Source organism: Carcharhinus amblyrhynchos, chromosome 31, assembly GCF_965287045.1.
Source record: "Carcharhinus amblyrhynchos chromosome 31, sCarAmb.v2.hapA, whole genome shotgun sequence".
NCBI classification, from domain to species: Eukaryota; Metazoa; Chordata; class Chondrichthyes; order Carcharhiniformes; family Carcharhinidae; genus Carcharhinus; species Carcharhinus amblyrhynchos.
The window spans coordinates 12,942,400-12,966,573 of record NC_137354.1 but is presented as its reverse complement, the minus strand read 5'-3'; the positions used below and the strand labels follow the sequence as shown (position 1 = coordinate 12,966,573).

Sequence of the window (24,174 nt, the reverse complement as noted above, 5' to 3'; positions counted from 1 at the left end):
AGCATCAGTGTACTTTGGTGAGTCATCATTCACTTTGTTGAGAGAAAATGTACTTAATTTCTTAAATTCAAAAATAATTTGTCTTTGCTTCTCAACTTTAGTTCTTTATTCTTGCATTCATTGGAAATTCACTTTTTCAAATCTGAAACAAGGCCCTTAAGTGAAAATGCCAAATGTACCTACAATTGAAATAGAAGAGACAGACAGTGCCCCATTTACCAAACTGGCTATATTCACAGACAAAACACATAGCTGAAATTTGGAGCAGTCTGTATCATAGCATTATTCATAGTTTACATATGCAAATTTGTGAAAGAGGATTGAGTGAGACTTGGCACAGCTTGCGAATGCCCTATTTGCACAGATGGACGTTATAGTTGATATGTTTCCAGGGCACAGAGTATAAATTTGCTCAATAGTGGAGAGTGTCTGCAGCAAACTGAATAAATAATAAAATGATGACATTCTTCTCTTCCTTTATTTTGCTTGTTTTTAAATGTAATAAAAAGCTTTACTTCAGCAGATTTTTGCACAGCACTACTTGTATGCATGAATAGAAGCAAGCTGAACATGTTAGTTTTGAGACTCCCTCAGTATCGCACCTCCTATTCACTCTTTGCTATTTTTATTCAATGTACGGTGTGACAGTCTAAAGTTTCCAACTTCTGAACTTTCCAACCTTGCTTTTCCTAAACTGAAATGCTTCAATCCTAGGCACTGTTCCTTTTCCTTACAGTATTGAGCTTGAGTTTCCCAAAGAATTCATTCCTCAAAACTATGGAGCTCGTTCCCTTTCTTAGTTCTTCAACCTGTTAAACTCCAAGCATAATGTGATCTACCAACAATGATTTATTTCAGCCTCCCTTGTGTATTTCACATAGTGATGCCTGCAACATGAACCTGTTCCTCTCACCTTTATTTCTAAATATTACAAATAAATATTACATTGGCCACAATTTTGATTACCAATACCAATTTTCAAACATTTTTGTAAATGTTTTGCAAGTTAGAGTTTGTTTCATTTTCTCTACATTTTCATAGTGCAGTGACATAATTTGCTAAAAGTATCATTTTAGCGGTGGCATTTTCTCTTCCAGTCATATATATCATATTTATGACGTGTGTGAAAAAAATCAAACAAATTGGCATGTTTGGAGTGGATCATCTGACAAACTGTTCTAGACAGAATCATCAAATGGTATGTTCATTTTAAGAATTACACAGTATATAGGGGAAAAAATATGATTGAAGTATTTAAATAGCTTTTTGAAGTACGATGATTCCAATTGTGTTAATTGTTTGGAATTGCCTTGAGCCTTCCCACAGTATAAGATGTTGACAAATGAGACATTCTGAGTCTCATTCATTGACTTTCTGCTCATCAAGATTAAATTGACTTGGTCTGTTATAAGCTAAGTGATTGTTGGGTTTGGTATAATCTTCTCTTAATTTACTCCCCTCATTCTTTTTCCCGGATGTTATATTGCAAATAAATACCTATTTTGATATGAAAGTAGCCCAATTCAACTAATTTTAAACCAACTTCTTTGTGCATGACCGTTTTGACTGATCATTATTAAACACTAAAAGGGTTGTATAGATTATTTGAAGTAAAATACAGTCTATTTCACCTCAAATAAACAATGTTCCATAATTACACAGTGCAAGAAGCAAGCAGTTGTAAAAATATATCCAAAACATGTATTTCAACATCTTTCATAGACTATAGCTGAGAAGAATATCGTTGACAGTTGTTTTTATAATTTTGCTTTTATTGTGGAGGATAATTTAATCATCAAAACTGGGTGATTTAGAGTTAATTCCTATATTTTTCTATAACTGTCTTGGTTGATATAATTTAGATTCATAATGGTCTATCTTCAGTACGATGGCTCTCAAACTATTTTAGTTGAAGCACCCTTTTCAAATGGATTAGTACTCATGGACCTCCCAACTAAATTATAATGTCTTATGATATTCATAAAGTATGAAAAGAATGGTTCAAACATGCTTTGAAGCAAATAGGCATTTACTTAGATATTAGTGCAATGAGTATGCCTATTGTTCACTATCAAGCCTTTCTGTCCTTGGCAGGAGTTCAGAGAGCATGAGCTGGGTTAAAAGAAAATTCACAAAGTACTTGGTGCGCAGGGAGAGCAGGACAACAGGAAATCACACCATGTTGAGAGCAGAAAGATGGAGAGAGCAGAGCATGGGTAAAGCCGAAGTGCAAAGAGAACAAACTCTTGCATTGAACAGGAGAAGCAGGGAGAGCAAGGAGCATGCCTGGTTGTGCTTGACTCACTTACTCTCAACTGTGGGTGATTCCCCTGTCATCTACCTTGAGATCTGGCTGTGTAGCATAGGCCTCCTGGAAGGAATCTGTGGACCCAAGTTTAAGAAGCTCTGTGTGCAGAAGGATAAAATATGGATGTAATCATTTGTCCTATTGTTTTTCAGATTCTTTTGTAAGAAAGTTAAGAAAATGTCATACAATGCATTGAGTGCTTGAAAAATCATTGTTTAGTAGATTTCTTTATGATCCCTGTAGAGACTGTTAACATTTAACAAGGAGAAATTTAGACCATCTAACAACGAACTCAAAAAGTTGTGCCACAAGGCAGATGGAGTTTAATTTCAATAAATGTGAGGTGATGCATTTTGGTAGATTGAATTGGGGCAGGACCTACTCAGTTAATGGTAGAGCGTTGGGGAGTGTTATAGAACAAAGAGATGTAGGAGTACAGGTTCATAGCTCCTTGAAAGTGGAGTCACAAGTGGACAGACTGCAATTTTTTCACACAGAGAGTGGTGAGTATCTGGAATGAGCTGAGAGAGGCATTAGTAGAAGCAGGCACAATTTTGTCTTTTTATGAGGCATTTAGAACATTTCATGGGTAAGATGAGTATAGAGGGATATGGGCCAAGTGTGAGCAATTGAGATTAGCTTTGTGATAAAAACTGGGCAGCATGGACAAGTTGGGCCGAAGGGCCTGTTTCCATACTGTAAACCTCTGTGACTCATTGACTCTAAGGTTCCATGATTGAAATATATTTATTTTACCATACAAGAAACAGGTGAAGCAAACTACTTAGGTGAATACTTATACTTTACATTGAAAAGCAAAACAAAATATAATTATTTCACCTTAAATTAAAATTGTCAGTTGCACCTCCCATTTTTTCCTTTGGACTATCCCACCTCCCAAGAGAGCTAAAATATCATATGAACAATGAACTAAATGGCAATGACAGCTTGTAGATAAGTGCTCACTTAAAACTCCACTTGCAATTTTAAAAAATCCAGGGACACCATTATACAACGCACTGAGAAATGTGGAGATGTGGAGCTAAATGCTTTCTTGATGACAATGAAAGAAGATTAGGACATGGTCATAAGTGTGGTGCTACACTTGAAATGGTAATCATTGTAAAGAGCTAGCACCACAACCGGCATTTTGAGAATGAAGCTGAAATTTCTCCATTGTTACAATGCAAACATGCTGCTTACAGCAATTGGTTGAATAACCTAATAAGAACAAGATCAAATCAGAAATCTGGTTCGGTCACAGCAAAGAGAAGAAAGATGGTTAGTGAAGGCACAAGTTTGAAAAAGTGGCTACCAGCTCTTGATTGACAAATATGGAATCATGAAGACGGATTCAACATTTATGTTCTTATGTTCTAACATCGAAAGCACATACTGAAACAATCCAAAGTGAAAAGGCAAACTCTTCCAGTCATTATGAGGGTATAGAGAGTGGTCAAATGAATATTAGGTAGGTCCATTCAAAAGTCTGATGGCAGCAGGGAAGAAGCTGTTCTAGAGACAGTTGGTACGTGATCTCAGACTTTTGTATCATTTTCCCAATAGAAGAAAGTGGCAGAGAGAATGTTCAGGGTGTGAAGGGCCCTTGATTATGCTGGCTGCTTTTCTAAGGCAATGGGTGATGTAGACAGAGTGGATGGGAGGCTGATTTGTGCGATGGACTGGGCTACGTTCACAACCCTTTGTAGTTTGTTACAGTCGTTGGTACAGCAGGAGCTATAACGAGCTGTAATACATCTGGAAAGGATGCTTTCCATGGTGCATTTGTAAAAGTTGGTGAAAGCCACAGCAGACATGCTGGATTTCCTTAGCCTCCTGAGAAAGTAGAGGTGTTGGTGGGCTTTCTAAATTAAAGTTTATTTATTAGTCACGAGTAGGCTTATGTTAACACTGCAGTGAAGTTACTGTGAAAATCCCCTAGTTGCCACACTCCAGCACTTGTTAGGGTATACTGAGCTATACTGTAGCATTGGTGTGAAGGGACCAGGATAGGTTATTGATGATCTGGACATGCAGAAACTGAAGCTCTAATGAAGCTGCAGTGGCATACTTGTCAGAATGGCAGCAAATGTTCAGAAACTTTTCTTGTGACCATTGAACCAAAATAATGAGATACATTGCCCCAGACATTTGTTCTTCGCTTTAGTGTAATGTTGAGAGATGTATTTAGAACATCTTGATTAGAATTAAGAATGAGTGACTAATTCTTCCATCTGATACAGTTGTAGAAATAGATGCAAAGGAATAATTTATAAACTGCCAATTACTGTGCCTTATTGGGTCATTCAGAACATAATCTTCAGTTCATCATGGACCTGCTGGCATTAAAAACCAAATGATCCAGGCTTAATATTAACCTTGACAAAATGGTCATGTTTCTTTGACAATTCTTCACTGAGATTTGATCTTGACCTTGGTGACCAGCACCTTAAGACATCCAACAGTTCACAGGATCTAGCAACAATATCTGACAGCACTATTGACCACAAGATTGTGAGCCATGTCAGAATGATGTGAACTGGATTTGGAAGGCTAAATGTCAGATTATCTGGAGAGTGACCTCAAACTGGAGATGACTGTCAAGTTACAGCAATGATGTGGATATGCTGGCGTTGGACTGGGGTAAACACAGTAAAAAGTCTGACAACACCATGTTTAAGTCCAACTGATTTATTTGATAGTAAACTCACAAGCTTTTGAGGTTAAGCTCTTCTTCAGGTGACTGGAGAGTTCTGGCCTCAGACAGAGCATATAAAGCACAGACAGTTTACAGATTACTGATTAGAATGCGAATCTTTACACCTAACCTGCTGCTCAAGTCCTAAAGTGGCTGACAATGTGAGTGGAAGGAGCACTGATCACAGGTTAAAGAGATGTGTATTGTCTCCAGACAGTACAGTAAGGCTTTGCAAACCCAGGCAAGTCACGGGGGTTACAGATAGTGCAACATGAACCCAAGATCCCTGTTGAGACCGTCCTCGTGTGCGGAACTTGGCTATCAGTCTCTGTTCAGCGACTCTGCGCTGTCGTGTGTTGTGAAGGCCGCCTTGGAGAATGCTTACCCGAAGGTCAGAGGCTGAATGCCCGTGACCACTGAAGTGTTCGCCAACAGGAAGGGAACAGTCTTGCCTGGTGATTGTCGAGCGATGTTCATTCATCCGTTGTCGTAGCGTCTGCATGGTCTCCCCAATGTTCCATGCTTCGGGACATCCCTTCTTGCAACGTATCAGGTAGACAATGTTGGCCGAGTTGCATGAGTATTTACCATGTACCTGGTGGATGGTATTCTCCCGTGTGATGATGTCATCCATGTCGATAATCCAGCATGTCTTGCAGAGGTTTCCGTGGCAGGGTTGTGTGGTATCGTGGTCACTGTTCTCCTGATGGCTGGGTAGTTTGCTGCGAATAATGGTCTGTTTGAGGCTGCGTGGTTGTCTGAAGGCAAGAAGTGGGGGTGTGGGGATGGCCCTGGCGAGATGTTCGTCTTCATCAATGATATGTTGAAGACTCCGGAGAAGATGTCGTAGCTTCTCCGCTCCGGGGAAGTACTGGACGACGAAGGGTACTCTGTCCACTGTGTCCCGTGTTTGTCTTCTGAGGAGATTGGTGCGGTTTTTTGCTGTGGTGCATCGGAACTGTCGATCTATGAGTCGAGCGCCATATCCTGCTCTTATGAGGGCATCTTTCAGCATCTGGAGGTGTCTGTCATGATCCTCCTCATCTGAGCAAATCCTGTGTATACGGAGGGCTTGTCCATAGGGAATGGCTTCTTTAACATGTTTAGGGTGGAAGCTGGAGAAGTGGAGCATTGTGCGGTTGTCTGTGGGCTTGCGGTACGGTGAGGTGCTGAGGTGACCGTCCTTGATGGAGATGCGTGTGTCCAAGAATGCAACCGATTCTGGGGAATAGTCCATGGTGAGTCTGATGGTGGGGTGGAACTTGTTGATATCATAATATAGTTGTTAAAGTGATTGTTCACCATGAGGCCAAAGGAAGAAAATGTTATCGATGTATCTAGTGTATAGCATCGGTTGAAGATTCTGTGCGGTGAAGAAGTCTTGTTCGAACCTGTGCATGAAGATGTTGGCATATTGAGGTGCGAATTTGGTCCCCATGGCTGTTCCGTGTGTCTGAAAGTAAAACTGGTTGTCGAAGGTGAAGACATTGTGGTCCAGGATAAAGCGGATGAGTTGTAAAATTGCATCTGGAAACTGGCAGTTGTCAGCATTGAGTACTGAGGCAGTCGCAGCAATGCCATCATTGTGGGGGATGTTGGTGTAGAGCGCCGAGACATCCATTGTGACGAGGAGTGTCCCTGGTTCAACTGCTCCATATGTGCTGAGTTTCCGTAGGAGGTCCGTAGTGTCGCGACAAGAGCTGGGGGTTTTTTGTACAATGGGTTTCAGGATGCCCTCAACGTAGCTGGAGAGGTTCTCACACAGAGTCCCATTGCCCGATACGATGGGACGGCCGGGTGTGTTTGCCTTGTGTATCTTTGGGAAGCATTAGAGATCTCCAATGCGGGGAGTATGTGGAATGAGAGCACGGAGGGTGCTCTGAAGGTCCGGATCAAAGGTCTTGATCAGAATGTTGAGTTGACAAGTGTGTTCTTTGGTCGGATCTGTGGGTAACTGTCTGTAGTGTTCCTCATTGTTTAGTTGTCGGTACACTTCTTTACAGTAATCTGTTCAGTATGACGATGGCCCCTCCTTTGTCTGCTGGTTTGATGACAATGTTGTGGTTGGTCTTGAGAGCATGGATGGCGTTGCGTTGTGCTTGGGTGATGTTCAGGGCTGTATTGTGAGTGCGGCTGATGAAGCTGGTGTTAACGCACCTCCTGATGGTTTGGGCATACAAGTCCAGTCGAGGGCAGCGGCCTTCCAGAGGAGTCCAATTGGACTCCTTCCTCTTAGGTTACAGCAACTTGCTCTGAAGTTACAGCAAACCAACTCTTCTGGAATGGGAACAGAATGGGATGTCTCCCAATTTACGTATAAAATGAAAACATGATGCTTGATGACCTGAAGTTAATTAAAATAAAAGCTGCATGAAGAGAAGCTTGACAAGCATTTGAGAAGGAAGGGAATGAATGTTTACAATGGTAGATTTCGGTAAGAAGGATGGGAGGAGGCTCATGTGGAACATAAACTCCAACATAGACTGGTGAGGCTGAATGGGCTGTTTCTGTGCCGTATAATCCATGAAATTCCATGTGACTGTGGGTTCGGCTGCAGGGTGTATATTTCCCTGCTATCTTGTGGCAAACAATGTCATTCAAGAATTGGCTTCCTCTGCCACCCATGCTGGAACACCCTCTTTTTCCACTTCATTAAGAATATTACCATTTAATAGAGGCATCCTATCATTGTACTTAATTTATTTCTTAGCTCATTACATAGATCTACATCTATCAACCCACAGTTGCTAAACTGACCTTCCTTCGCAGTTTGTTATGCACCTTTGTTGTCAAGCGATTCCATTATTTTGTGCTTTTTTCCAAATAATTTGCATAAATTTAAAAAAATGACCCAGCATCATTGATTTAGCCTGGTTTTTTTGCCTCAAGAAAATGTAATTGCTTGAATGGCTAATTTAGAAAGCATTCCTTCCTTCCTATATGATGTAATTCTCATAGTCAGGTTGGCGTCTCATTCCAACAGTTCGACAATCCACATTTCCAGCATTCACTATATCCCATTTTTCCACAAGCTATAAATTGGAAAAATAAAAGCCTGTACCAATTCTTGATTATCCCATCCCTTTGGAACTGTTTACGAATTAATGTTTAGGAATTGGAAGTTTCAACACACATTGAATTATTGGGGGGAGTTTTCTAAGGCGTGGGGAAATGGGATACCATGCATGCAGGAAGTTAAATCCAACCAAACTTTCATCAGGTCAAGATCCTGACCACATTTGTCCCTTTTCTGACTTTCTGCAGACAAGATTGAAGATGAGCATGCAGCCCCCGTGGTCTGTGGATCTGTCAAGTTTGTTATTGAGGTAATCAAAAAGCTAATTAAGACCTATTTTAACACTCATTTCTGGATTTCACAGCCAGAGAATCTATTTCCTGACCTGTTAGCACTCATCAGGGTTATTGAAGTCGCTGCGCAGCAGGAAGAACTTCTTCAGAAAATTGACAAGCTGTGAAGGCTTTGAAGAGGTCCAACCACGGTTATTGAGAGACTGCTGTTCAAAGCATTTCTTCTCTGAGTGTTCTCGCTACTTGACAGGTGATTGCCAACTTGTTAGAAATCACATCAACTGTCTAGCAATTCACTCACCTTCAACTGCCCTTCCTAGGTTATGGGAGCAACTCATGCAACTCTATGATACAATTCTAAGGAGTGGTGATAATCACATCACAGCCAAGAACAGGAGTAGCAACAGCAACTGCCTTCTCCTCAGCTACATGCCCCTCCATAGGTCAGATGGGAAGGATACTGAAATCCAGCTGAAAGGAGACAAGATCCCTGACATGGGAGAGGAATAGCTCCCATGACACCTCTGAGCACAGATCTCAGCGCAAATCACTGCTTACATCTGTAATCTCTTCTCAATGGAGCAATGGGCATACAAAGTCAGTGGCTGATAAGATACTACTACTGAAAGACCCTGTAGTGATTGTCCCTTTAGGGATCTAGCTGCAGAGTAACGGTGGGAGATCATGCTGGTAAGTGCAGGCCTCTGTACTCAGGGTCATCTCGGGAGCTGATTGGTGCCATGAGGCTGCAAATCTCTCTGTAGTTTTAACCTTATAAATACATCAGTCATGTTTTCCCTAAACTGGTAAACAAACACCTTTACATTTGGCTAAGAAGATTTAAAAAAAGGCAGTTTGCGAGTATCCAGTTTACAGTGAGGTTGAGTGAAAGATAAGAAAAGAAAAGTATAATTACCAAGCTGCCCCTGTTTGAACAGATAGATCCATTTGACTCCTTCGCAGAGGACTGGACACAATACATAGAGCGCCTTAGATATTACTTCCAAACAAAATAGGGTAGAAGCAATGCGCAAGACAATTCTCCTGAGTACTTGTGGAATCCAAATTTACATCTGATCAGCAATCCCACAGCCCTAAGCACACCTAACTCCAAATGATCCAGTGAGCTTGTGGAATTGGCAAAGTCATATTGCCAGCCTATTCCATCAGTCATACTCTGGAGATTCAAGTTTAATTCAAAGGGGAGAGCCTCATGTGAAACAACTGCGACTGGAATCATGAAATTGAAACTGATATTGGAATATTGTGATTTTGGATCCACCTTAAATGATACGTTGCAGGAGACGTTAGTCTGCGGGGCAAATAGCAAGGCGATTCAATGGAGATTACTTGCAGATGTTGATGTAAATTTTAACTGAGCAATTAGATGGTGCAGGCTATGGAAAGTGATGAAAAAGATGCACAAGTATTACAGAATGTGCAAATTAGTGCTGTTAACCAGTTAGGACACGAACCTGCAATCAGCAGTTGCACCAAAACTGAAGAAGCAGCCATGGGGTGGGAAACAAGTTCAGACAAAAGATACTTATGCCAAAAGAGAAAATGCTGGAAAACCTCAGCAGGTCTGACAGCATCTGTAAGGAGAGAAAAAGGGCTGATGTTTCGAGTCCCGGTGACCCTTTGTCAAAGCTCAAAAACAGCGTTCTCAAAGATAAAGATGATTGCCAGAAGTTGTGTGTGGTGGCCTGCCATTAATGCTGGCATAGAATGCCTAATAAAGTGCTATGAACAGTATTAATTCAGCAAAGGGTGCTTGCTGCAGCCTCACTATACCTTGGGAATGGCCTGGCCAGCCATGGGTACAAGTCTATATTGATTATCATTCATGGGCACAATGTTTCTCCTCGGTGTTGATGCACACTCTAAGTGGATGGACACTTTTGAGGCACACTACCACTGAAAGATTATGCTAATGTTTTTCTACCCCCGGAGTTCCTGAAGTAGTAGTGTCTGACCATGGAACTGTATTCACAAGTGCTGAGTTTAAAACCTTCACACTCAATCTATAATGCACATTAGAATGATGCCTTACTATGCAGCATCGAATGGACTAACTGAGCGAGCCATCCAAACTTATAAATTTAGCTTAAAGAAGCAATCAGGAAGAGCTCTGCAGCCCTGAATCTTCCAATGCTTACTTGGCTACCAGACCACTCCACAAGCACAAATGGAATCCCACCAGCAGAGCTGTTAAAGAAACATCTCAGAAGAAGACTGAGCCTTGTGTTTCCACTGCTGGGGAGGGTAGCGGCCAGTCAAAGCAGTCAGCAGGGAAGTTGTGCTTCATGTCAATTAACATGTTTGTTTGTGGTGGATGATGCCATGTTTGTGAGCAATTTTAGTAGTGGCTTGAGTTGGGTCCCTGGAATAGTTGTCTATAAAACTGGGCCCTGGCCTTATCACATAGACATAGAAGGTTGCATTATCCAAAAACAGATTGGCCATTTGAGAAAAACTGAAATACTCTGGTGTCCTGTTTTGCCATCGGGAAGTATTTTGCCATCAGGAAATGTTGCTGACTGTTTAAGCACTGAAGTACCGGGTCATCCTGTGGGAGGCACAACCAACATCTCCAGTGAAATCGATAGAATGGAACTGCCTTTGCCTGAAGATGCACCTATCATTGTGTCATTGTGCCCCTCCAGACAAAGGAGTTATGCCACTCCACAAGGATTCGGAAAACCCCTGCAAGACTTGATTTATAATTGACTAAATTGATGTCCTGAATATTTAATTAACTTGGACTGTGCAAATTGAATATTGACATTTGTATAATTGGACTTTGAGGGGGACGGATGTACTGATTGTCCCTTTAAGGATCAACCTGCAGAGTAAGGGTCACATAACATGGGGAACCAATCAGGGAACAGGGTGGAGGATCATCTTGCTAAGTGCTGCCCCCTGTACCCAGACTCTTCTCAAGCTGTTTATAAGCCTCTTTACGGTTTTAACCAGCAAATAAACAAGTTGTGTTTTCCCTAAACTGGTGAATAAACATCTTTGCAGACACCACATGTTGTGTGCTGTTTCATACAAGGAAATAGAGGTATGAATGTTCTTAATGGCTTGAATAGAGAGGAGGAAAGTAAAACATTTGTAAAGGGTGACTGTGAGGCATTGGTGTGTAAGAGTAACAGAATGAGGGCTAAGAATGTGTGCGCATGTTTGCTGCTCAGATAGGGATGTGCCTACAGAGAGAAGAATGAATCAGCTGCAAGATGGCTTGTCCTGAGGAGCCTTGTGCTAGGAAATGACGAAAAAGGCAGTGTGAGGGACTGGGCACCTTCATGTGTTATATCACTAGCCTTCCCCAACTTCCTGAGATCCTTGATTCTCCTTGTGCCCTATCTTGCAGTTGGAAGGACTACCTTCTTGTTGTTGGCTTCCACGATCACTCACTTGGATGGAGAGGTTGTCATCTCCTTCCTGTCCTTAGATTACCTCATGGCAAATCCTCCACATAAGAATGAAAGATTTGAAAAGCAGCCTTCCCATTGTCTCCTCTCTATTCCTGTAGCTGCTGGAGCCTCAACAAAATCAAGTTCTGTTTACCCCTTGTGGCCCATGCCATAGCCTTTCAATTAGAATTCCTTTCTGTGACAGAATGTTCATATTATCCAAATTTGACTCCAATCTAGAGGCAGGATGTGACTGGCAAGATTGTTAAAGATCCACATGCTAGGCAACACATTTCTCATTTGGACTGTTGGCCAGCAAATGGTCTTTATGTTGCAGGAGGGCAACATGGACTTTGCCCTCCTGCAACATAAAGACCATTTGCTGGCCAACAGTCCAAATGAGAAAAGTCCAGAAGATTCCAGCTGCCCTTTCTATAATCTTGTGGTATCCTGCATTAATATCCATAGCATGAAAAGTGTTTTAAAATGTTTATGAGCAATATGATTAAGCAGTTTATTTAAATGGAATTCTGACTCTTTTTTTTCTCTTACTTTCTGTTATCTTTTGATGTAGAAGTTCCTAGAGAAGGTCAATGATGCGTCATCTATAAATCCAATTAAATGTGGAATCTGATCCCATAACGTAGAGATATAGCAGGATAGGTTAAGTTTAAGGGCCAGCATATTTCTGAAGTGCTAGATTGATGTTTTGCATCTGTTTTCACTGTTGTCACTGAGATGTCAGTGGTACCAGATAAGGCTGCTGGTGAAATTGAGTAATATAAGTAAATGAAGAAATCATTTTATCTGGGAATAAGGCAATTGATGTTGATTGAGTTATGTCCTTGATGGCAGAGTGCTGAAAGAAATGGAAAAGGTATTATGTGAGTCATCGGCTGATGTACTTCGTTGCTCTTTGAGGTCTGGGCAAGTGTAAATGGATGGAGGTTTGTGTTCTGAATACTTAAGAAGTGGGAGACTTTGGAGCCTGGAATTATTGACTATTAACTTAGCATTGATTGTAGGAGAGATGCCAGGAGGAATTATAAGGACTGTGATAAAAGATTACTTGGTAATGTAAAGCAGTTATTATAAAATTGTAATGTAGCTTTAAGAATGGGAGGTCATGTTTCCTTACCCCGATTGAGTATTTTGAGATGTTGTTCAGGTTATAGATCATGGTGATCTAATAGTTATTATAAAAAAGGATGCTATTTAGGACATCTATTAATAAGTTGGATTTTTTTTGCACAGTCATTGCATCTCTGGAATAGATTAGTGGAACATGAAGTGAGGATTGATTGCAGCGCTTCACAAAGGGGCAGGACAAATTCCCTCAGAGAGGAAGAAATCTCATAGGTAGTTAAGTAGGGTGGCTAGGGCAAGTGAGATGTACAAGTTTCTGCAGCTGGAATACTGGAGCTTATTTGATTGTTTTCACAGCCCTCTTATTCACCCTAAATCTTCATCTAAACTCCCCAACCCATATTCACAGCCACCTCCTTGACTTACCATCTCATGTGGCCTTGTTAGTCCCACTGTCTCAATTACAGATAAGGCTATCTCTGGTCACTTCCTTGTATTGCTTACCACTAATATTCCCCTTCCACACCACAGTCCTACCTACTTTATTTCATCCCCAGAAAAAGTATCAACAATTCAACTGAACTTTCAGCACCCCAGCTATCTAGCCTTTGGCCCTCCATTCAGCACAATATTTTTGCAGTAACTCATTTAGTCAACTGCACTCTCACCTCCACCTTTTGATGTTTTGGTCCCCAGATAAACCACTACTCTCAACTTGGCCATTCCATTGCTGCAGCCCTCATCTTTGCTCAATTGCGTCTAGACGATGCAGACTTGAAAGGACATAGTAGACAACAGGTTTAGCCATGCACTGCCAGATCTGGCTGGACCACTTAAAACACTATCAGGTTCTCCTGTCATATGCTGAAACAGCTCTGTATTCTTGAATCATTCTCGAACACAATGATAACCTTTTCCCACCAACTTCTACCCCCCCCCCCCAAGCTTCTTATCCCTACAGCAGTCATTTTAAATGCCCATCTCCCACCCCTCCACTCTCTACTCCAAAAATAAGTTGAGGAGCTCATGGACCACTTTATCACTAAGATCTTGACAATTCAATCAGCTACCTGTGCTGCATCCCTCTCTTCCACTAGCCCACCTAGCCAAGTTACTTGTAATGCTTCTCTGCTGCCGGAGTCCTGAAATCACATCTTCCTCTCACTTAAAGTTTAAAAGTTTTAAAAAGTTTATTTATTAGTGTCCCAAGTAAGTTTACATTAACACTGCAATGAAGTTACTGTGATGATCCCCTAGTCGCCACACTTCAGCACCTGCTCGGGTACACTGAGGGAGAATTTAGCATGGCCATTGCACCCGACCAACATGTCTTTTGGACTGTGGGAGGAAACCAGAGTTCCCAGAGAAAATCCATGCAGACACAGGGAGAACATGCAGACTCCGCACAGATAGTGACCCAAGCCAGGAATCGAACCCAGGTCCCTGGCACTCTGAGGCAGCAGTGCTGACCACTGTGCTACCGTGCCATCCATTTCTCTCCCATGTCCCTTGATACTGTCTCAGGGCTCAACTTGACCATGCAACCAACTGCCTGTCCCTTGATCCCATTTCCAGGAAACTGCTCATCATACAACTCGAGCCTCCCCCTTTCCTAGGGTTGCCAAACCTCCAGGATTGTCCTCCAGGAATTAAAAATCAATGCTTGGGACACTTATATGCAATCCTGGAGAAAAATCAATAGGATATTTTATTTTGTCATTTTCTTTGAGCATTTCTCTTTACCTAATATAAAAATATTGAAAATGGAGGGTGGGGGGGAGGGGCTGTCTTGTTGACAGTCAACCCTCATCCAATTGGATAATGAATCTTCTTGATTTCCAGTTGGTATACAAAGGCAGTATGTTACAAGGATGGAGGATGGCTGGGGTAAGAGGGCAAATCATATGATGAAACCTCCAGGAACACATTTAATAACAGTTAACATTGGGGTCAGGGATAGAGTTGCTAACAGTTATTGTAAAAGGTTCTCCCTGTTCAGGTGTTATTTATCTCCTTTAAATCTGCCATCATCACCATTATCCTCAAGAAACCAAGCCTAGATCCCAGAGCCCTTGTAAACTGTTAGAGAAAACATTGGAAAATCTCAGCAGGCCTGAGATTTTTGTCAAAGCTGATAAAAGGTCATTTGGACTCAAAACGTCAGCTCTTTTCTCTCCTTACAGATGCTGCCAAACCTGCTGAAATTTTCCAGCGTTTTCTCTTTTGGTTTCAGATTCCAACATCCGCAGTAATTTGCTTTTATTCCTAGCAAACTGTTGTTCCTTTGAAGCAGGACATGTCATGATGTTAAAGGTGCTGTTTTCATCTGAGTTTTTGTTGCTTTATTGGGAGTCAAAATGTTCCACATGTTTGTCTCAGAACTGTTTCTTTTTGTGCCTTCCTCAGGCCATTTGGTGACTGGACGGAAAGCCAAAAATGATCTTTCCTTGCCCACCTTTTATGTGTTTGTAGGTATATTTCAGTATCAGTCTGCAATTAATTACATAACTTCAGGCAACTAGTTTCTGAGTGTATTGGATCAATGGAATTCCTGTCTTCGATGGAAACCCTTGCTTATGACATCAATGAGAATACTTACAATTAAATCAAAGCATCAATATGACTGGGATTAAAGATCCCTTTGTATCTCAGTGTCAACATTGAGATTTGGCATAGTATGAACTTCCTGCAGTCCTTCAAAAAGGAGCTAAACAATTGCTGCAGCAGATATTGGCAGCATGAAGGCCTGGCAATTTTTAATTCCCGGATCTCATTTGCATGTTGCCAGTCAGCTGCCTGCCTGAAACAGTGGCAAGCAACAGTGGACTGGTGGATGAGAGCAGACGTTCTCTGGGCAGGAGGCCAAGGTAAGTCACAGTAAGGGAGTTTTGGGAGGGATTTGCGTTAAGAAATTGGGGAGACCTGAGGAAAAGGTAGCTTAATGTTCTTTGAAAAACACACAAGAGCATTTCTGCTTTTCCTGGTTCCACAAGGAATGTTTAAAGAAACCACAACAAATGCAACACATCCTCTTCCCCTGTGTTTAACTGACGGGAAAACCACAGCACCATCCCCGCCTAGGCCAGAGTTAAAATTGCAGTTGGGTCCTGATTATATCATTGGATTTCAATCTGCATAAATTAAAAACTAACCCTGCCAGATTCATGCCTTTGCTGTCCACATAGAGAGCAGATTATAATGAGGATCTTGGTGAATCAGGCAGAACATAGTCATCTTGTCTGTCATCAAGTATGTCATCTTGGCCATTTTCGCTAGCTTTTGGCTGTTCTTGTACATGAGTTGATCTGAAATATTCTCCATTAAATGGGTCATGCGACTCAAATGAGAGAGACTTTGTTTGTTTGTTTGTTCTAGAGGCAGTGCACAATCTACTGTATCTTAAGTGGCTGGAAATCCATTTCATCTTGAAATGAATTTCAATTAAATTTCAAGCAATGTGCATTTTGCACATGGAACAGCATGGTGGCACAGTGGTTAGCGTTGCTGCCTCATAGCACTAGACTCAGGCCAATTCCAGCCTTGGGTGTCTGTCTATGAAGAGTTTGTATATTGTCTGTGTCTGCGTGGGTTTCCTCCGGATGCCCCGGTTTCCTGCCACGGTCCAAAGATGTGCAGGTTAGGTGGATTGGCCATGCTAAATTGTCCCAAGATGTGTTGGTTCAGGGAATTAGTGGAGTAAAAACTGGGTGGTGAATACTGGGCTTAAGGGTATGGGCCTGGGTAAAATGCTTTGTCAGAGAGTCGGTGCAGACTCTGGGCTAAATGGCCTCCTTCTGCACTATAGGGATTCTATGAGATAGGTGGTGGTCTTTCACACATAACTTTTGGATAACTGGTCTCATCAACTTTTGTTTGTTAAATTGCAAGCTTGAGGACAAAACATCTTGGAAACCATAATATTGTGTTTTGGGTAAACTTCAAAACATGGTGGGTATGAATTACACAGATAACCTTTGTCTTGTTTTGTCCATTCCAGGGGAAGATCCCCACCCATAGTTATTCAATTCAGATCTTTCAGAAAGTGTGATGGTCTATGTTGAATGAGCAAAGGCACCTCACTCCTAAGCAGCCATGCAAACAGCTTATCAGTTCACACAAAGGATATGATGGCACTGGAGATGTTGCAGAATTGATTTATGAAAATGGTTTTGGGTTTGAGAGACTTCAGTTATGATGATAGATCGTAGAAGGTGGTGCTGTCGTTCTTTAGGAGAGAAAAAGTTAAGAGGAGATTCTGTGAAGGCGTTCAAGATCATGAGGACAGAGTAGATCAGGAGAAACTGTTTCCATTGGCGAAGTGTTGGGACAGTGAGAAGTCTCACAACACCAGGTTAAAGTCCAACAAGTTTATTTGGCAGCAAAAGTATTGAGAGCCAGAGGACACTGATTTAAGGTGAAGGCAAAAGAAGCAAAGGCACAGCGAGTGGTTAGACTTTGAAATGCATTAAGCCTGAGAGCGTGGTGCGCCAGATGAAATCACATCTTTAAAAAGTGAATTTAGTAATTATCTGAAGGGGGAAAGAATTGGAAGGCTGTAGGGAAAAGAATGTGGGAGTGGGACTGGCCAAGTAGCTTTTATAGAGAAAGTGAACAGAAACACAATGGGTCGAATAGCCCTCTTCAGTACTACAATTATTCAATGGTTCTATGAATTCAGATTTAGGAAATACTTTAGGATTTTAACATATTTGACTACTTGTCTGTTGTCTTACTTGTTTAACTGTCAATAGAGATTAAGGTAAATCACATGAACATTAATAAATACATTTCCTGTTTTTCAAGTGTTTGTTTATATTGGTAGCGATTGATACAGATTGTGTTATTCAAGTGCCAAGAGTTGAATATTGTTCAACTTAGTAAATTGAGATATGATTTTATAACTTATCCAAAAATTAAACATTATCTCTTTATATGCAGTAAATGTTATTTTTGTAAAACGCCTTTGAAATATCTTGTTAATGAAGCTATGTAGTATAATCCTGCAACTTAAAAAAATGAGTTGTAAAGAACATTTCATGAAAATATATATCACAAGCTGCAGTGCATCAGAAACAGCATATAGTATTTCATGCATTCACTGAAGAGCTGCAACAACAAAAATGAAGTACAAAAATAGCAAATCTTGCACGTACCAAAATTCTTAATATATAAAAAAAAAGCTTGTAAGGTTTGTGACAAATATTCCCTGTGACAGAATGTACATTTTATCTTATTCTGCCCTTTAGTTTATTTTAATTAATGCCAGTAGGCAGGATTGATTTTCATGTCTGGTAGTTAGGATCTTTGAGAATCCCAAAGGTCGTCTGTACACTGTGCTCTGTCTTTTGCCACCGTGTTGTATGGAAGACATTAGTTATATCTCTCACTGTTGCAGATGGCCTGTGAATAAAGACATCAAGTTAATAGGCAGGATGACAAGCAGCTATAGCGTCTGGTGCTCTGGTAGTGTAAATGGCAGGTCAGCGCTGATTTCAATACATTAGAGGCCCACAGTCTTGAGCTTTTGATGTTCAAAAAAAAAATGATGGGAACACATGCTGCCACACCAGCACGAGTTGAATAAAAGAGAAAATAACAAGATGTATTTACTACACGTTTAATCCCAATTTTTTTTACAATGTTATAGCTACCAACACAATGCAGAAGCAAACATTTTAATGGCACTTTGTCAGTTACTAAGTCCTTGCTTATTTTTGAATAGTGATTGCTGTCACAATAAATGCTGCTTGATAAATACACTGGAATAGACTTCCTTGCCATGATGCAATCTTTGTGTTCTTAATTTCTTCTCTCTCTCTCAGGAATTATTTTGACTTGGTTCCTGGTTCTTGAGAAAGTTTTTCAGTAGCGCTTAACCTTGCTCAATTGGGAGATTTTGCTCCCTTGTAAAAATCCATTCATTAGTAAGTCCTCTTTTTAATTGGTGCAGTTGCCTTAGGCATCTGAGCATTATCTCTTCAATTACCTAATAAAGGAGCAATGTGTGCAGCAGAAACTGTGGAGATAACAATCATATGCAAGTGTTTAAATGTTTCACTTTGCACTCTTTCCATTGCAGTTGTTGAGGATAGTTTGCTCTGGATAAAGCATAATCTGCCATCCACATGTAAGGCAGTCCTCTGTACTATTGGCTCTTTCTATCCTTTGATCTAGTTATCTGTTATTTGTTGGATAAAGTAGAAGTCTGAACTTGTTAAAAATGCACTGGCAATTGTATACAAAAGCAAAGTGCAGAAGCTCGTGATCTTAAACATTAACTCAGTTTCTTCTCTCTCTACAGATGCTGTCAGACTTTGCTGAGTATTTCCAGCATTTTCTGGCAACTGTATAATTCCACTCTGGTGATGTCACAAGGACAAATCAATAAGTTGTTTATTTTTTCCATAACATCAAAATAAAATTCTTTCCCATTTTATGGTTAAAGAGAGGAGTCTTTCACAGTAGTTAATAATCTCACAGTGCCAAAATTTTAAATATATGCAGCAAAATCAACAAGATGTATTTTTGCAGCACCTTCAAATGTAGGAAAACATTTCAAGGTACTTCACAGAGATGTAATTGGACAAAAATAGAAAGATCTTAAGAAGTGAGTTTTAAGGAAGGAAGGTCTTCCTTTTTATTCTTTCATGTGACTGCTGCTGGCAAAGCCAGAATTTTTTGCTCTTCCCTAATTGCCCTCAAAGAGATAGTGGTGAGTCATCCTCTTAGGCTGCAATCCATCTGTGGTGTAGGTACACCTACAGTATTGGAAGAGAGGTTTGAGGCTTTGACCCAGTAACAGTGAAGGAACAACAATACGGTTTCAAGTCTAAATGGTATGTGACTTGGAGGGAAACCCACAGGTGGTGGTGTTTCGATGCATCTGCTGCCCTTGTCTTTCTCAGTGGTAGAAATCACAGACTTTGAAGATGCTCTTGTGGAAGGAGCCTTTGTGAGTTGCTGCTCTCTTAGATGATACACGCTGCTGCCACTGCAGTGGGAATTGATGTTCAAGATGGTGAATGGGGTGCCAGTCAAGTGGGTTGCTTTGTCCTGGATGATGTTGAAATTGAGTATTGTTGGAACTGCATTCATCCAGGCAAGTGGAGAGTATTCCATCATACTACTGACTTGTGACTTGGTGGACCAGTATGGGGGAATTCGGTCAGTCACTCACCACAAAATTCCCAGCTTCTGATTTGCTGTTGCAGCCACAATATCTTTATGGCTGGTCAGTGTTTCTGGTCAATGCTTAACTCCCACATTGTTGAAGATAGGGGATTAGTGATTGCAGCATCATTGAATGCCAAGGGGAAAAGGTTAGATCCTGTCTTAATGGACATGGCCATTGTCCTGCTCTTGTGTGGCAATTGACCTCTTTGTTCGTCATATAGTTTCATGATTGCTGAATTTTGTGCTTTATGCAATTTCTAGGCATTTTTAATAGGCTAGGATTGACTCAAAACATTTCATATGAATTATTTAAAATTAAGCCACAGTTTGATAGGTAAATATGCCATCGGTTTGCCAAAAAAAACCCAGAAATAGCAATTACAATAATGAATAATTTTGTGGTAGTAATGGTTGATGGAATGGGAAAGCAGGAAATGCTTTGCCCTTGAAATAAAATGATGGAATCTCTAAAGTCAGATAAACAAGGCAGGGACCTCAGTTTAACACGCCAGCCTGAGAACCGCACTTCTGACTATGCAGAAACCTTCAATACTGTCAAGTATTAGCTCAATCCCATATCCTTGTGACTAAATATAAGGTGCTAATTACTGAACCCAGTTAATGACCTAATTTATGGTTTCGATGGCTTGTGTTCAGCTTGAATTGGTTCTGTTTGAATGTTCAACGTACGTTTGCTCTGCTCAGGTAACAAGATGCAAATTCTGTTAATTACACACTTTTTCACACTTGGTATGTGTCACTGCAGTTTGGAAATCTTCAAATAACAGTAAAACATTGATATTCTCAATTAGTACTTTAAGGCATGATAGTGTTTCAACTGTATAATATCCAGCATATAAAATGGATTGCTGATTCTAAATATGTATAATAGTTGACCAATTAATATTTGGAGCTGAAATAAGCTGATGATTTGAACCTTTCTTGAAAAAGATTATTTCAGGATAGACAGAATGAGGTGAGATTGGCCTCACATTACAAAAACAGGAATGTTAATGCTCTCCTTTTGTTCCAACTTTAAAAACTGAAATTTATGCCATCCAAAAATGATTCTACCTGGGTGTATATGATTTATATCTACAATGACAGTTCATCTACTGATTAAGTAAGTTATAGCTGTGCTATTCTGCAAGTAAATTCTTGAAATAAGATGACTATGCTGATTATATAAGCTGTGTTCATTACTGTTGACTTGAGAGTTTTGTGCCCTATGCAAATTGGGAAGTTCTGTCATATGATAAAACATGCAGGGAAACAACTTCTATTATTAGAGGGAGAGTGTCTCAAGTTCTTTAGTGTGAGAGAATTGTAGGCTTGACTCAAATTTAATTCATTCATATTTGTACAATTATCCACTTACAAAAGAACTTATTGTCAGTGACTATTAAACAGGGCTAGCTCGGGAGATTTGTTAGATCTTTTGTAGGAACTTCTGTATAATTGATCCATCCCTGCATCTGATTTAAAAATCGTATGACAATACTCAGACCTAAAACATACAACTGTCAGCAGATTCCAGACTGAGAGTGAGAGAGAGGATTCTGCATGTAATAATAATGGTGAGTGTTGTGAATGTGAGAAATACTATTCTTGAGACATACTTATGGAAAACAATGACATTATTCACAACCTATTTTCACTTGTATTCCATGTGAAATGTTATTTTAAGGCATGTTTGTGGGAAAACTATTTCAGACTATTCACACACTCATTCTCTCATGTACTCGCACCCTCTCACTTACAGGCCTTTCACCATCTCCCTTACCATCTACCCAGCATCCTCCCTCCATTCATCACGCACCCAACACTTCTTTTGCATCCACTGTCTCTTTAATTCTTACCATCTTACCATCTTTCAAGGTATCTTTCATGCTCACCATCTCACAATCTGTTCACTGTCTTCCAATCCACTCACTGGGCGGGATTTTATAGCCTCGCTCAACCCTAAACCGTAAAATCCTGCCTGAAGTCAACGGACCTTTCTATGGTCTGCCCTGTGCCCGCTCTTATTTTCATGGCCACTGTCTCCTTTGCACTCTGATTGGAGAGCGTGGGAACCCCAGGAATTGATAAGAAAAGATAGTAGGAGCAGCTGCTGATTGGAAAGAACAGGAGCTGAAGGGCCAAGGATTGAAAAGTATTGTCACAGGATGGCAGAGAGGTGATTGGATGATGAGTTTTACAGTTCTTTTTCTAAGTCAAAAACTGAAACTTGAAAATGAGCAATTTAAAACAGGTAAACCAATTAATTACTAAATATAAAAGTAATTATTCAATTTAGAAAGCTGATCAAAAAAATAAAGTTGGCTGGACATGAGTGGTGTGCCAAGCTGCAGCATGTGGAAGTTTGAAAACAGCATGGAGATCCCCAACAACCATAATCTGTGCTGACTGTTGACAGGTTAAGGAAACTTAGCTCCAAGTTGTTGAGCTAGAGCCAAACAGCAGACACTGTGGGGCATTAGGGATAATTACTTCCAGGAGGCAGTCAGACCCTTTAAGTTAAGTCGAAGTTTAAATTGATTATTTGTCAGGGTTAGGAGGATAAAGCATGCATGGGGATCTAGGATGTAGTAGTGAAAGAATGTCATGCTTTGACCAATAAGTATAAGGTGCATGCTACCATTGTGGATGTGAATAGGAAATGCAAAGTGAATGGATAGATTGACTACAATACTATGGTGTAGAAGGTAATTCATTTGGGGGCAGTGAAAAGGAATGTGATAAGGAACTGTTCAATAGAATTGATAAATAGATACTGTTCTCTGCAGCCATAATTCTCAGTTCCAAAGATTGTGTTGCCTGCCCAATGCCACGGCTAAGGACATGCCTCGTGACTGGAGAATAACTTGGAATGGAAGGAGGAGGAACCAGCCATGTGGCCCACGTACAAAGTAGAAACACAGGTCAAACTAGGAAGGATATCCTGCTGAGAGTATGTGAGGAATTAGGGTCTAAATTAAAAAGCAAAGCCTTAATGGTTTTCTGCACTATTATCTAAACCACACGCAGAGGACGAGTAGATTGGAGAATTAGAGTGAGTCAAAAAGTCATGTGTGAAAAACAGGTTTTGATTCAGTGGGTACTGACACTTCTGTTGAGATAGGCCTTACTTCAGCTTACTTAGTCCCACTTCAGTTTTCTACAAATTCACTTAGAACAGCAAAACAGTAAGAAAATTGAGTGTAAGCTTGGAGTCTGGCAAGTGGGGAAGTTTCAAGTGCTAACCTTGTTCTTAAATTTAGATCTTAAAATCTAATCTCGTCTGTAATTAGTAGAAACTGGAAAGTACTGTATAAGCAGGCTTTGTTCTTTCTTTAGCAGTTTAGACACTGTAAACACACTGTCAGCTGTGGTGGGAGCTCAGTAGTTAATTAGCTAACGGGTTTGATAGTCCCACTTCAGTTTTATATCAATTCAGTTTAGATAATTCAGCGTAGCAAATGGTGTATATAGTAAGAAAGCTGAGTACAAGCTTGGAGTTTGGTAAGTGAGGGAGCTCAGTGAAGGGGGAAGCAGGAGTTTGTTTTCCTTTGCTTTCTATCTTTCTTACCCTTTAGGACAGATTCTTAACTCTATAACAGGGAAAGGAGCTAACTGATACAAATCTGGTAAGTGAGTAAGTTCTACTCTAAGGTTTAAGACAATATGTAACTTGGTGGTGAAATTAATAAATTATATAAAAAGAACTGTATATAGATAATTCAATTAAGTAGTTATTTAAAACACATCAAGATGGCAGGGCAGGTGATCTGTCAAGGCTGCAGCATGTGGGAACTCCTGAATTATATTGTGATCCGGTCGATCACATCTCGAATAAGCATTTGCAGCTTGAGGAACTTTGCTCGGAGCTGAAGGCTGAGCTGCAGACACTGTGACACATCAGGGAGGAAGTAAGTTACCTGGATGCTTTGTGCTAGGAAGAAGTCACACTTCTCAGCATACAATCTTCTGATTTGGTCAGGACAGGAGAATGTGACTGCAACTGAGGCAGATAAGAAAACCCATTGGGCAGGTGTGTCAGCCTCTGAAATTGTCCGGCAGATTTGAAGTTCTTGCTTGTTTGTATGAGAATGGGGGTCTGCAGGGTGGATGAGCTGACTGAGGGTGACACCATGGTACAAAAAGCTTTACGAGTGGAGGGTGCACATAATGTAATAGTA

The 24,174-nt window shown here is 40.6% G+C and overlaps 1 protein-coding gene across 1 annotated transcript in view; it reads left to right on the top strand.

Annotated features, from left to right (window-relative positions):
• lrmda (leucine rich melanocyte differentiation associated) overlaps window positions 1-24,174 on the top strand; it is a 1,032,656-nt gene that overhangs the window by 728,622 nt on the left and 279,860 nt on the right. The window lies entirely within an intron of this gene.